This window comes from Myotis myotis, unplaced genomic scaffold, assembly GCF_014108235.1.
Source record: "Myotis myotis isolate mMyoMyo1 unplaced genomic scaffold, mMyoMyo1.p scaffold_m19_p_1, whole genome shotgun sequence".
Lineage (NCBI taxonomy): Eukaryota > Metazoa > Chordata > Mammalia > Chiroptera > Vespertilionidae > Myotis > Myotis myotis.
Genome location: NW_023416313.1, coordinates 201,213,965 through 201,229,058, shown reverse-complemented (window position 1 = coordinate 201,229,058; position 15,094 = coordinate 201,213,965). Strand labels below are relative to the sequence as shown.

The window sequence follows — 15,094 nt, the reverse complement described above, 5'->3', positions numbered from 1 at the left end:
AGCAGAATTACTAAATTGACCAAAAGAATCATACAGTCTAGTCCTACAACACATATCCACTCTATTCCATTTGATGCAACCTAAAATTAAGTTAATCAGCTTCAAATTCTAAATTTCTAAACTCAGGGATCTTAAGAAATAATAGTCCTCAAAATAATACACATTTCTGGTTCAAATATTTCACACTGCATCCTAATAAAATCTTTGAATATTCAGCATGGATATGGAATGCTAAAGAAACATACCCACAGAATTGAGGACTCTAAGACCCTAGAATGGCTTTTAATATTCATAAGTGAAAGACAAAAGACCCCAGGACAAATAACAATATAGCAAATCACACTCTTAATTAAGCAGGACTTATTAGAAATCTATTGATGCTGTGGTACTTCCTGGGGATAGTGTGCCTTGACAAGGCTGAGGACAGCTACTGTCCCTGTATCTACAAATAATACCCCGTCTAGTTTCACTTGCCTCCGTGTTTGCAGGAGACAAAAAACTTCCTCTGCCCTCTCATGTTCAGTTCCTGGGCACATGCAAAGTAAACTGATAAAAAGAAATTAATAGGAGGAAAGGCATATATTTCTTTATTGATGCTAATATTTTTATATGCAGGAGGATATCACAGAAAAGAAGTAAAATGCCAAAGAGGCAGTTATGGAACTTACATACCATTTTAACAAAGGGCGATGCATTTTAGAGAAGTGACTAAACAAAGGAAAAGGTTTGGATTCTTAAGGATGATAAATTGTAGAAATATGACTAAGAAAAAAAATGTATGGCAGATAAGAATTGGTTAGTAAGATCTGTTATGAAGACTAATTTCTGGTGATAAAAATCTTTTTCCTCTTTCTGGCTGGAAGATGGGTGCACCTTTAAAAATGGAAACTTATGCCCTGCTTTTAGGCAGATGGGGGAAGACAGGTCTTCCTGTGTCTGCTATTGCTCAATTTCCTTCAGTTCAAAATATGCCACCATTGGCATATTGTGGGGTACATATCCTGATCCCCTACAGGTTCAGAAAGATAGAATAAAAAACACCTTAAAAAATAAGGGTGCAAGTCTCATCATGAAAGAAGATGTCTTCAAAGGACTCATATAGAATACACACAGAATTCACATAAAACAATAAGAAAAAGACAGAGCACCCAAACAAGATATCCAAGTGACAATAAGCATAGGAAGAGGTGCTCAATCTCAATCATTTACCAAGAAAATACACATTAAAACCACAGTGACATAAAATTACATACTGACTAAAAATGACTAAATGACTAAAAATGAAGATCTGAGGACACAAGTCTTAGGACCTGGAGCAATTCAGCTCTCATGCACTGCTGGTGGGAGTGAGGACTAGACAACTGTTCCTCAATATCTAATAAGGCGGAGCACAGATTTACACTGTGGCCCAGCAATTCCACTGCTAGGGAAATGCCTACCAGGAATGCACATACAGACACATCGTCCCAGACACACATACAATAATATTCAAAGACAAAACTCAGTAACAAATAAACTGTGGCGTATTCATACAACTGAATACTATACAGCAGGGGTCAGTCAGCGTTTTCTGAAAAGGGCCAGATAGCAAGTATTTTTTGGCTTTGCAGGCCATAAGGTCTCTATGCCCTGTTGCAACTGCTGGACTTTGCCTTTGGAATGGGAAAACAGCCCCAGACACACGGAAATGAATGGGTGGGTCTGTGTTCCAATCAAGCCTTATTTAAAAAATCAGGCAGCCAGCACAGGCTGCAGTCTGAGTGCTATACAGTAATGAACATGAATGAACTATAAAGAATGCAACAACACAAATGAATCTCACAAACATAATGCTGAAACAAAAAAGCCAGATATCTGAGAAAATACAAAACTGTATGATGCCATCTTAGTAAAGTTCAAAGTAGGTAAAACTACTTTTTACAAAAATTCCAGAGACAACAAGTTCATGAGGTAACAGTTACCTCTGAGTGTGGGGGGATGGTAGAGACCAGGAGGAGGTGGAAGGGGGAATTTTGGTGGACTAGTGATATTGGATTCTCTGATTTGAGTGGTGGTTTCATGACTATGCTCAATATGAGAAAATTCATCAAAGCGTTCACTTATGATTCACTTATCTTTATGCTTGAATAAAAAGTAAGACATTTTAATTTTTTTAAACAAAGAACATGGGCCAATTCTATAAGTGGCTGCTTTCTCATAGCTCATTCTCCCTGGACATCAAACACTGATGCACCAGCAAGCTCTGTGTCCTCACAAAGCAGAGCCATGAAGCCTCCCTTTGCTGAAGGTGATGTCTGCAGTGTAGCTCAACCTCTGCTCTGAGTCCCAGGTGGGGCTTTGGAGAAGAGTGGTGATCAGATGGAACACACAGGAGTGTCAGGAGCAGAATGCAACCCTGAGGGAGCGGGGAAAGTAACAGATGGTGGACGAAGAGACTGGTGGAAATAAGCCCCTACATTTTAACATACTCAGCTGAATATCCCATAAAGAAACGAGGGTAACAAAAACAGCTTAGAAACACAATTTGGAAGGTCAATGGGCTTGCCTTTTGGACAAAAATTATGACATTTTAAAAGCTGACTTCGTTCTTCAAAGGCTGATGAAGGGATTTCTTTTCAGTATCACAATTGCTTCCAATCTAACAGATAAGTGGGTAGGAAGTTTTAACTTTTCAAATGAGGAAGCAACCCTGGCAGATGACATTAGTCTTGACTTTCTAGGCCTGCATATTTTAAACCATGTCTCTACCTTGGTGTTATCTTGTCCCTCTATACCAGTGGTGGGGAACATCCAACCTAAGGACCGTATAAGGAAGGGGTGGGCAAACTTTTTGACTCGAGGGCCACAATGGGTTCTTAAACTGGACTGGAGCGCTGGAACAAAAGCATGGATGGAGTGTTTGTGTGAACTAATATAAATTCAAAGTAAACATCATTACATAAAAGGGTACGGTCTTTTTTTTTTTTAGTTTTATTCATTTCAAACGGGCCGGATCCGGCCTGCAGGCCGTAGTTTGCCCACGGCTGGTATAAGGCCTGTGAAATCATTTGGTCTGGCCCTGCCAGGGCATTAGGGGTGAGTTAATTAAATGTCTGACCAAATATAGCAGGCCAATTTTAAAGCTGATAATTTTGTATGGCCCGTGAATCATGTTCTAAATACCCAAATGGTCCTTGGCAGAAAAAAGGTTCCCCACCCCTGCTATACTGTGTCTAAAATTTAATTGGAACTTTCCAGGGATAATAGGAAGCCACTTAATTACGAGGGTTGGGCACAAACATATTAGGAGAGGCAGAAAATATGAAAATTCCAGAAACAACAAGATCATGGGCATCACATTATATGGATTCACATTCTGTAACTATGAGCTTATATCATGAGTGAAATAAAGAGCAAAAGAGGAAAGAAAAAGTCTGTTATTAGTCAGTCAGCAACCACCACAGGTGTGATTGCTTCTCTTAGGTTCACACCAATTGTGTTGTGGATTCATTTTAAAAATATATTTGTTTTAGCCCTGGCCAGTGTCCTCATTGGTTAGAGCATTGGTCCACGCACAGATGGGTTGCAGGTTTGATTCCTGGTCAAGGGCATGTACCTGGGTTGCAGGGTTCACTCCCCATCCCAGGTCAGGGCACATGTGGGAGGCAATCAGTTGATGTGTCTCTCACATTGACATTTCTGTTTCTCTCTCTTCCCTCTCTTTTTCTCCACCCCCCTCACCCATCCCTCTCTTCTCCCCTCCTTTCCACTCTCTCGGAAGAAGCAATGGAAAAAACATCATTTGGTGAGGAGTGACAAAATATATGTTTTTTTATATTTATTTATATATATAACTTTCTACCAAAAAATTAAACAACTTTTCAAATCAGTAAAACTGGATTAAAAACAAAACACTGCTCACAGTTGTATGGCCCTCTGATAATGATCAGCTGTGGTGTCACCATTGCTAACTGACCCAGCCAAAGTCAGGATGAAGAGCACTCAGGAGTCTACCAATCACCCTCAAAGCAAAACGTTCTTTACATCATATAGTAAGACTAGCAAATTTTAACAACTGGGAAAAGTATAAGCTACGTATTTACATTGGCAGCAAAGGTACAATCTATTTTTCTTTATTTTAAATGTTATAAAATAGTGTTCAGAATTTAGATCGTGGTCCATATTTTATATGGTGGGAGTATGTACGAAATCTTTACAACAGATGGGAAATTACATAGACATCAAGTGACAGTTCTAGCTGATTCAGCTCTAATTCATTTTGTTTGCTTTCTAACAGCACTAGTTTAAAAAGAGCAGTTCTGTGGTCCATAGAACAGAGTTCTACTTTAAGCAGAGGTGACAATCTTTACTTACATAAGAAGCAGTTATACAGGTTAACAGAAGAAATGAACTGCAATGGAATATACTAGGGATATGTCAGGGGAACCATTAGTTTTCATTCTTGATGGTATGTAATAAGTGCATCAACCTAACAGTCATTGAATTTATTAAGCCATAGTTTCACTACACAAATTCTCCATTCCTTTTTTTCTCAGAGCACACTTGAATAATCAGAAGGCAGTGTTTGCTTTCCTATACAGTAACAACTGTGCACTTGGCCTGAATTCTAAATAACCAGGTTCTTTACAAAATTTTTGAAATCTAGCCAATATACAAATCTTTTCACTGAAAATAAGCATGAAGGAAACAGGCTCAAATCATAACTGTCATATTTACTCAAAATGGGGAGAACATACTTCTCAGACAAGCTGGATAAACATGCACAAACCTCACCATCACCATACACTAAAAACAACACTGTTGTTAAGAACTAGATGCATGAATATTCAATTGGATGTTCGATGACATCAGTATCTACGGCCTAAAATTTATTGTTATAATAGTTAACCAATCAGATAGTGTCTTTCTACACTGGGTAAGCCTAAACAGTAGGTGTGGTGGTTAGTTTATGTGTTAAGTTAGCTAGGCTACAGTACTCAGTTATTTAATCAAATACTAATCTAGGTATTGCTGAAAAAAACAGCTATAATCATTTGACATTTTAGTAAAGGAGATTACCCTCAATACTTTGGGTGGGCCTCATCCAATCAGTTGAAGGCCTTAATATCAAAGACTAGGTTCCCTAAAGGAGAAATTCTCATTCAAGACTTGAGCATCAGCTTATGTATTTCTACTGGTTCTGTTTCTCTAGAGAACCTGTACTGATACACCAGGCAAAATAGGAAACCCACTGTGAGTTTTAAAGGTTTTTATATTTAAAGTCAAATAAGGAAAGAAATGCCTTAATTTAATTCCATTCACCTGGGGGGAAAGGCATCATGCGCCTACCAAAAAAGCATACCTAATGACTGAGATACCCCCCGACTAACTAAAATAAAAGTAAACTGTGAGATGTGCACTACTACAGCTTTTAAAATGCTGAGGGAAGAGCAGGGCAATATTAGTTCTAACTTGGGGTCTGGATAAAAGGAAGAGGAGGGCTGGAAGGAAATCAGGCAAAGCAAAGAGGGTGGAGTTGCCCAGGTAAGAACTTAATGCATCTAAACTTTTTTTATTTATTTTTTATTTTTTTATATATTTTATTGATTTTTTACAGAGAGAAAGGGAGAGAGATAGAGAGTCAGAAACATCGATGAGAGAGAAACATCGACCAGCCGCCTCCTGCACATCCCCCACCGGGGATGTGCCCACAACCCAGGTACATGCCCTTGACCAGAATCGAACCTGGGACCTTTCAGTCCGCAGGCCGACGCTCTATCCACTGAGCCAAACCAGTTTCGGCGCATCTAAACTTTTTAAGCTAACAATGTTTCAGGACTTACTATGTCCCAGGTGTTTTAACTTGACTATCCTATCTGATTATTTGCAAAAATATTAAGTGGCAGATGCTATTATTACCCATAATTCTCAGGAGGGATGGAAGAGCTAGAGACATAATTCCACAAGGTGACACAGCTACTAGTAGCAGTGGAACCCAATTTTGAACACAGGCCTTGACTTAAGCTACTGAGCTTTGTGCTTCCCTAATAGCATTTCCCAGGCAGAACAACGGGGCAAAAACATTCCAAGCCAAAAAATCTCATGAACAATGTCACAGATGTATCAAAAGTAAATGGCAGCCCTAAATGGTTTGGCTCAGTGGATAGAGCATCGGCCTGTGGACTAAAGGGTCCTGGTTTCGATTCCAGTCAAGGGCACATGCCCGGGTTGCAGGCTTGATCTCCAGGAGAGGTCGTGCAGGAGGCAGCTGATCAATGATTCTTTCTCATGGTTGATATTTCCATATCTCTCTCCCTCTCCCTTCCTCTCTGAAATCAATCCTATCTAATAATAGACAAACATGGTAATTGACCATACCTTCGCTACGCCTCCTACTGGCTAATCAGTGTGATATGCAAACTAACCACCAACAAAGATGGCGGCTAATTTGCATACTGAAGGCAGGGCAGGTCAGCGCCATCCTGCCTGCCCCACCGCCATCCAGGCCTGCTATTTGCCACCCGAGGTGATTGGTCGGGACACGCCATCCCGCCTGCCCTGCCACCATCCGGGCCTACTATCTGTGACCCGGGGTAGCAGGCGTCCCGTGTGTGACCCGACCCGGGGCGGCCAGGCGGTGCAGCAGCAATCGGCCGGCCCGCCCGACCGCCATCCGGGCGTCCCGTGTGCGACCCAACCCTGGGCAGCCGGGCGGGGCAGCAGCGATCAGCCGGCTTGCCCGGGCGTCCCGTGTGTGACCTGACCCAGGGCAGCCGGGTGGGGGGGCAGTGATCGGCCAGCCCGCCCCGGCATCCCGTGTGTGACCCAACCCAGGGCGGCGGGGCGGGACAGTGTGGCTCCTCTGTCACCCCAGCGTCCTCATCATAGCTCCCTGGGGGGCCTAAGCCTTTAGTCGGACATCCCCCGAGGGCTCCCTGGCTGCCAGAAGGATGTCTGACTGCAAGCTTAGGCCTGATTCCCCGGGGAGTGGGCCTAAGTCGACAGGTGGACATCCCCCAAGGGGTCCTGGACTGCAAATGGGCACAGGCCGGGCTGAGGGACCTTCCCCACTGCCCCCCCCCCCAAGTGCACAAATTTTTGTGCACCGGGCCTCTAGTAATAATAATAACAAAAAACATTTTAAAAAAAGTAAATGGCAAATTTCAGATCTGTACATATAGAGAGGGGATTAAAGGAAAACAGCATGAGCAAAAATAGAAAAAGCAAAACTGTATAAAAAGAAAAGATTACTGGGTCAAAACTGTTAACACCCCACAAATTTACCTTCAGCCCCCCTCCTATTTCATGAAATTTAATAAGAAATAAAAAATATACAAAAATTCACAGAAGTACAGGAAATCCTAGTAGAGATGACATCAACAGACTAGAGCACTGATAAATTCTAAGAAACAGAAAGCATACAGATTGAAGACAAAACTCAAAAGACCTGAAAGACCAGCAACCCCTTGGAAATAAGAGGCTAGATCTCAAAAAAAGTTTTCCTGGCAGAACCTAGAAAAAAACCAAAACTGGGTCAGCAGATTCTGGGAGAAGCAGCATACTGTGGATGATGAACCAGGTAACTGAAAACCATGACACCATGTCAACCCCTTCTCTGTCCATGAGAAGCTGTGGGTGGCATTAGCCCTAGATTAAAGCCATGAGAAATACCAGAGTGATCCCTGGGACTAGAGAAACTGGACCATGTCCCAAGTAACTTATTACTTACAGTCTACCTGCACTCAGAAGGCAAGGACCCCACACATGCAATGGGAAAATCCACCCTACCCAACATGGCTTGCCCCTGTCAAGGCTCCTATAAATCAAAGCCCACAGGTGCTACAGGTGAACAGAATCTCTATAACACAGAATTCAACCTTTTGGTTGTATCATTTGCTACAAATAAATCTACAATAAAGAAATCAAAGGGGTGCCCTGGACTGTTTGCTCAGTGGTTAGAGCAGCCGTGGGCCGGATCCGGCCCGTTTTAAATGAATAAAACTAAAAAAAAAAAAGGCCGTACCCTTTTATGTAATGATGTTTACTTTGAATTTATATTAGTTCACACAAACACTTCATCCATGCCTTTGTTCCGGCCCTCCGGTCCAGTTTAAGAACCCATTGTGGCCCTCGAGTCAAAAAGTTTGCCCACCCTGGGTTAGAGTGTTGGCCTTCGAACCTAAGGGTTTCAGATTTGATTCAGAGTCAAGAAAAGTACCTGAGTTGCAGGTTCGATCCCCAGCCCTGGGGTGCATGCAGAAGGTAACCAATCAATCTCTCTCTGTCTCTGTCTTCCTCCCTCCCTCCCTCTCTCCCTACTCCCCTTTCACTCCCTCTAAAAATCAATGGGAAAAATATTCTCGGGTGAGGATTCAAAAAAAAAAAAAATCCAAGAGGTTTAGAACATGACACCCTCAAACATGGGGATTTGGAGTATTATTTTGACCTAATAAGGGACTTAAAAAACAACAGGGGCATAAAGGCACTCTAACCTCCCTTTCCTTCCAGAAAACAGAAGATAAAACTCCCATTTGGAAGACGCTCTCCCTGCACCTGGGGGGAAAGAACTCTGATGACCAGGGACAGGGAGTTGAGGTTGAGAATAAGCTGTGCAAACAAAGCTATAAATAATGCTGTTATCTTCCTTTAACCTCCCATAGATTTTACTTTCTCACAATGACATTCTTTGTTCAAACCAATACATACACACTTAGGCCTGTTTTTTTGTGTGTCTTATTTTCCTGAGAAATCTCCCATGTACATGGGTTTCTTGTTTTTGTTATTGTTTTTAATTGTAGGCTATTCTCCTGTTAATCTATGCCAGAGAGCCTAGGAGGGTAGAGGAAAGATTTACCTCCCCCACACACCCACTCTATGAAAATCAACATAGAAAGGAGTATCAAATTCAAGAATGCCTAAGAAAAATAAGAATATGGGAAAACAAAGAACATGTTTTAAAGTATAATAAAGTTCCTCAAGAATTTCAAGGAAATATGACATCCACAAAAAAAAGATAATTATTTTGGGGTTAAAATCAGATTATTGGGAAATAAACTATGAAGGGTAGGTCAGCATCGGATCATGGAGGGAGCAGCTGGATCCCACATCCTGAATCCCATCCCAGGTGGACACAGAGCTCTGTCCATTATCCTCTCCCTTGGCCTCTTCCCTTCTGCCTATAAACATGTTCAAATCTTCCTTCATTCATGAAAAGCTTTTTCTTTGATCCAGATCTCTCTCAAAATAAGAAGTAATGAGGGAGAAAGATGTCAATGATGATTTGGATGGCCCTAGCTGAAATAACTGGGTGAATGGTTCTCCGAGTACTGTGGTAGGCAAACTGCGGCTCGCGAGCCACATGCGGCTCTTTGGCCCCTTGAGTGTGGCTCTTCCTAAGCCTTAGGAGTACCCTAATTAAGTTAATAACAATGTACCTACCTATATAGTTTAAGTTTAAAAAATTTGGCTCTCAAAAGAAATTTCAATCGTTGTACTGATGATATTTGGCTCTGTTGACTAATGAGTTTGCCGACCACTGTCCCAGTAGGTGAACACAGAAACGAAAGGAAAGAATGGGAGACACAGGAGTACTTGACGCTAATATACAAAATTTAAAGTGCCTTTACAGGATGAGGTAATAAACTGAGAGCCTATAAACTAAACTTGGTCCATTGGCATATTTTCTTTGGCCCATGCAATATTTTACAAAAATTCAAACCATCCCTTAAAATTCAGGATATTTAACATCAAAGTCCTGATTTACAGCTTCTCTGGAGATCTGGTAACTTCCGGCCCATATTCCCAAACAGCAACCATGGCTGGAGCCAAACAGCCTGGATGGGGCCTGTAGTCTCCCACTCTCTACGGTCCCCAGTACTGTCTTCCTGACCCTGAGCCTATGTCAATGGCCATTTATCACTCTACTCTCTCTGTTGTTTTTTTTAGTGTAGAAAAATAGTTTTTCTTACCCTCAGGCCTGCTTTTACTCACTTACATTGTTGGCCAGGCACTTAAGCTTGTGAAACTGCTGCAAACAACAGACTCCAGAAAAGTTAAAAACATGGCTGATGCCAGGCTGCTGTTGGCTCAGTGGTTGAGCGTTCACCTACGAACCACAAGGTCACAGTTTGATTACTAGTCAGGGCACATGCCTGGGTTGCTGGCTCCATCCCCAGTAGGGGGCATGCTGGGGGCAGCTGATCAATGATTGTCTCTCATCATTGATGTTTCTATATCTCTCTCCCTCTCTCTGCAATCAATAAAAATATGTTTTTTAAACACACACACACACACACACAGCTGGTTTGAGAAGCCAGGGCGTGAGTTATGGTTTTGTGGTTTCAGGTGGGTTTGAAATATGCTAAAATAGAAGAAGGTTGAGCTCACAAAAAAAGAATGCATAAAAGGGGATGGTAACTACAGATGGACCTTTAGGAAATGGCCATCATGTCAGTAAAAGGAAGAGCAAGTTCAAAGAGTGAGAGGTTCAAGAATGATTTTAAAACCAATTAAGTTGGTGTACAGATTACAGCTCAAATCCATTCATTGTGAGATTGGGGCTGTAAAAAGAGATTGGAGTCCATGGTTAAATAAACAGCAAAAAAATCACGTCTAAACTGCCCATGAAACTACTCCACGTCAATCAGTTAAGGTCAATTCAGAAAGATGTCTCTCTAATTCCTGTCAACATAAATGTTATATATACCAACTATTTGAAAGCCATTTTTTTTAATTGACTGTAATTATCATGTAATATTAAATTACTTAAATTTTATCCTATATGTTAAAAGCATTTTCGAGTAAAAAGCAAAGGAAGAAAAAAATATTAAGCACAATTCAGCAACATTTTCCTCAAATTGTTGCATATACGAGAACCACTTACACTACCATAATAAGAAAACTGGCCTGTTAACAAAGGGAAAAAGTTAGCAGGTTTTCCTCCAAATTTCTATGTAAAGAGAAGAAGGAAAAGTCCATTTAACATGAGATTTATAAGAATTTAAAGCATCACAGTGGCAAAAGCCACCAGTCTGTGAATAAGCAGGACTCCCTCTGCACATTTGGTTTTAAAAAAGTCAATTTAGAAATTCTACAACCTACACAGGTTTCCTTGTTAAGACTTTTGTATTAGATTATTAGATAAATATGATATAGACCATAGATAGAATCCATAAGGAACTATTAATTCAATGTTAAACAGAATGGAAACGTTTATCCTCATTAGTAAAGAAATAAATATTAGAACAAAAATGAAGTAGTCATCATTTTAGAACTATCAAATTGACAAAAGTAGTATCTTGTACACTTACTATATTAGTAAAATAATTTTTGTGCATTTGACACTGGTAAGCCTGGAATTAAAACTGCCTGTGGCTCTATAAATTGGTTTCACATCTTTAAAAGCAGGTAATGTTTAGCAAAATGTTCAAAAGCCTTGTAATCTATGGCATTCCCAGAAATGGATTTTATGTAAAAAATGCAACGGAAGCAAAAGGTTGGTTATATGAATGAAAATATACTCTGTTAGAATGTTATTATTAAACAAAAAAGACAAAGAATCTGGAAACAAGTCAACTTTCCAACAATAGAAATATTATATAGAAAATTATAGTGTATCAACTCTATAATTTATTGCCCCTTAATGTGACAATATTAAAGGTCATATGGACCATGGGAAAATAATTGCTATCATGTGAAGGTAAAAAATAAAATAATATGCCTACCAAAATTAAAACTAGGTAAAAGAAAGACAGAAACGAAAAAGAAAGGAAGGGAGGAAGGAAGGAAGGAAGGAAGGGAGGGAGGGAGGGAGGGAGGGAGGGAGGGAGGAAGGGAGGGGTCCTTGCATGTGGTCAAGCCAAGGATGAGAATATGCAAAAAATGGAAATAATTAATGATAACTGGATGATACATTTATGGAGCATTTCTTTCATGTTTTAATATTCTTTTAATAATACCGTAGATGAAATAGGAAGAAAATCTGCATCACGGGATTATAAAATTGGCACAGAGACAAAAACTGCAGTGCTCAGGAGAGAGGCTGGAGAGAGCTGGGAGAACCAAATGTAAGAGCAGTAAGAAGTTTAACAAGTGAACTAAAATTAGAAAGCTACTGGGGACCTCAGCAGTTTCAGCAAAATGGCAGAGGCTTAAGTCTTACACAAAGAATTGATTAATAAGTAACTGAGGTGAAGAAGTATCTGGGAGTCAGGCAATGCTGGGAAAGAAGAAACGAGTGGTAATCTGAGGGAAAAAAGAAATGTACTAGAGTTCGGGGAAGAATCGGGGTTGAGAAACGTTTTTTTAGGCAACAACCTAGGAGAGTGAATAATCATTCAGTAAAGAGAAAGATGGAAAATTCGGAAATTATGAAATCAGGATGTATCTTATTATCAGTGACATCTTATCATACTTTAAGAGGCTGTGGTCTTTTCTCTTAATGATATATAAATTAATGATATATCTTACAATTAATTGAAAGCATCTTAAATTCAATAAAATGTGGTATCTCTCTGTCCTTACGAACTACTCTCATGTTACTATACAACTACAATAGAAAAGAGGAGAATAGAGGGAAATAAAAATTTGGCACATGCTATTTTAAACTACTTTATTTTATAAAAACATAAAATTGTGAGCATTTCTCCAGGCAGATTTCTGATTCTATAATTTAATGATCCCTGGGGTCCTGATTCAATAGTTTATTCATGCTCATAAGTGTAAAACACAAATCATATATACACACATTTGTTTCACAGCTCTCCATATAGTTGATAGCCATTTTTACAGTGCAGGAAAATGGACATTTAAGGGCAAAGAACAACTAAACTAGCATACTTTCATTTAAACATAATAATACTCTAAAGCATAAATCTTTTCCACTGTACAAAAATCAGAAGCAAAGGTATTTTTACTAAAAATAGTAAACATTAATAGAAATACTAAATAAAGAACTATCACTTAGGACAATTTAAAATGCATATTCACATCTTTATAAGTTTTTTGCAAATATAAAATTATTCCAAAATAGTTTACTAAAATCATTAAATATATATATATGCATATTAATTTTTACTGGCAATTTCATTGGTTCTTTAACCTCAACAAGTGGGTTATGTAGGGAGATAAAAATTTAAAGAAAAATATTTAATGAAACATTTACAACATCAAACACCTTTGGAAATTAGCATAATCACAATTAGCCCTCTAAACTGCAATTCACTACACATTTTTAAAAGTTTTACAACTAAGGAAACCAAACTTGCCAACCAATACATTTATTATACCCCAGTATCTTGTAATTATGCACAAGATAATAAAATCAATGAAATTCGCATCTTAAAATATTTCTTCAGCACAATCAACTTATGTTAGGCCAGTGATTTACCCATAAAACATTTAAAAGCCATTATTAATTTAAACATGGGTTCAGAATCAAAGAAAGAATAGGTACCATGCCAGAGAATTCCTTTACAACCTTCTAGTTGTAAAACTTTGCAATTTACAAAGCACTTTCATAGCACTGTTCTTCGAATAAAATGAGCTACCTATTAAACATGAGTCCAGATGTTCCAATTTTTAAACAATATTATCTACACCATTTGAGGCTAAACTTAGACAAAGTTCATCACACTGACATATATTAAGAACATTTTTTCAACAGGATAGATGTTACATGATCATCACCCAAACCATTGCAACTAATTTTGTCCTATGTATAAGGGAAATATATAGCAAAATTCACAACTTCCAGGATTTTATCCCTGTCTTCTATAAAATGTGAAGACAATCAACTTTTTATTTTTATTTTTTATTTTTTTTAAATATATTTTGATTTTTTACAGAGAGGAAGGGAGAGAGATAGAGAGTCAGAAACATCGATGAGAGAGAAACACCAATCAGCTGCCTCCTGCACATCTCCTACTGGGGATGTGCCTGCAACCTAGGTACATGCCCTTGACCGGAATCGAACCCGGGACCCTTCAGTCCGCAGGTCAACGCTCTATCCACTGAGCCAAACCGGTTTCGGCAACTTTTTATTTTTTTTACTTGCTAATTGATTTTCATTCTTTTTAAAAACATTCTCTGATGATTCAATATAAGCAACAATTTATGTTAGAAGAAATAAATAGTGCCTGCCCTAAAGAAAATTATAGCCTACACGGAAAGGCAACATAAAGAACCTTAACATATTAAAGAATATGTTAAGTGCTGGAGTTTTATGAAAATACAAAGGTGATAAAATTTTATTAGCTAAGAAGTATATTATACCATAAGTAGATTTACATTATTACAAATAAAAAAAAAAATTCTCTCTGAACCAACAAGATCACTAGTAACAGGACTTACCAGCACCTTATTTTAGTTCTCTGAAACATTAATTTTTTTTAAATCCTCACCCAAGGATATTTTATTGATTTTTTTAAAAATGTATTTTTACTGAAAAAATCTTTTTGAGAGAGAGAGGAAAGGAGAGGGACAGAGAGATAGAAACATCTATGAGAGAGGAACATCATGGATTGGCTGCCTCTTGCTCGCCCCCTACTGGGGACCAAGCCCGCAAGGCCAGCATATGCTCTGACCAGGAATGGAACCAGAGACCTCTTGGTTCTTGGGTCAATGCCCAACCCCTGAGCCACATCAGCTGGGGGCTTTACTGACTTTTTTAAAGAGAGAGATATGAGAGAGAAACATCAATAGGTAGCCTCCCACAAGCCCCAACTGGGGATCCGACCAGAAACTTAGGTATGTGCCCTGAACAGGAATCAAACCTGAAACCTTTTGGTGTATGGGACAATGCTCCAACTGAGCCACCTGGCCAGTGTAAGTTTCTCTGTGATATTTTTTGTAAACAATGATAGGTTTCATATTCCATAAACCCACTGTAGTTTATTCCTAACCTAACAGCCAAGAAATTTTGTGTTTGACCCTTTAAATATTCAGACTTTACAAAGATCCTTATAGTAGTACAATATTGTGAGACATAAGAATTACATCTTTAGCCATTCAGGTGGCCAAATATGTAGATGGTCTTTGTTCAGTCAGCTTCCTGGCTCACAGGTCCCTAAACTCTTGGAATTTCCTAAGTGATGAGAGCTTACAAGTGTCAATGAGG

At 39.2% G+C, this 15,094-nt stretch overlaps 1 protein-coding gene across 22 annotated transcripts in view; it reads right to left on the bottom strand.

The window, feature by feature from the left end:
* The window catches only part of SIPA1L1 (signal induced proliferation associated 1 like 1), a 356,060-nt gene that overhangs the window by 188,817 nt on the left and 152,149 nt on the right, over positions 1-15,094 (bottom strand). The gene's annotated exons all lie outside the window — the stretch shown is intronic.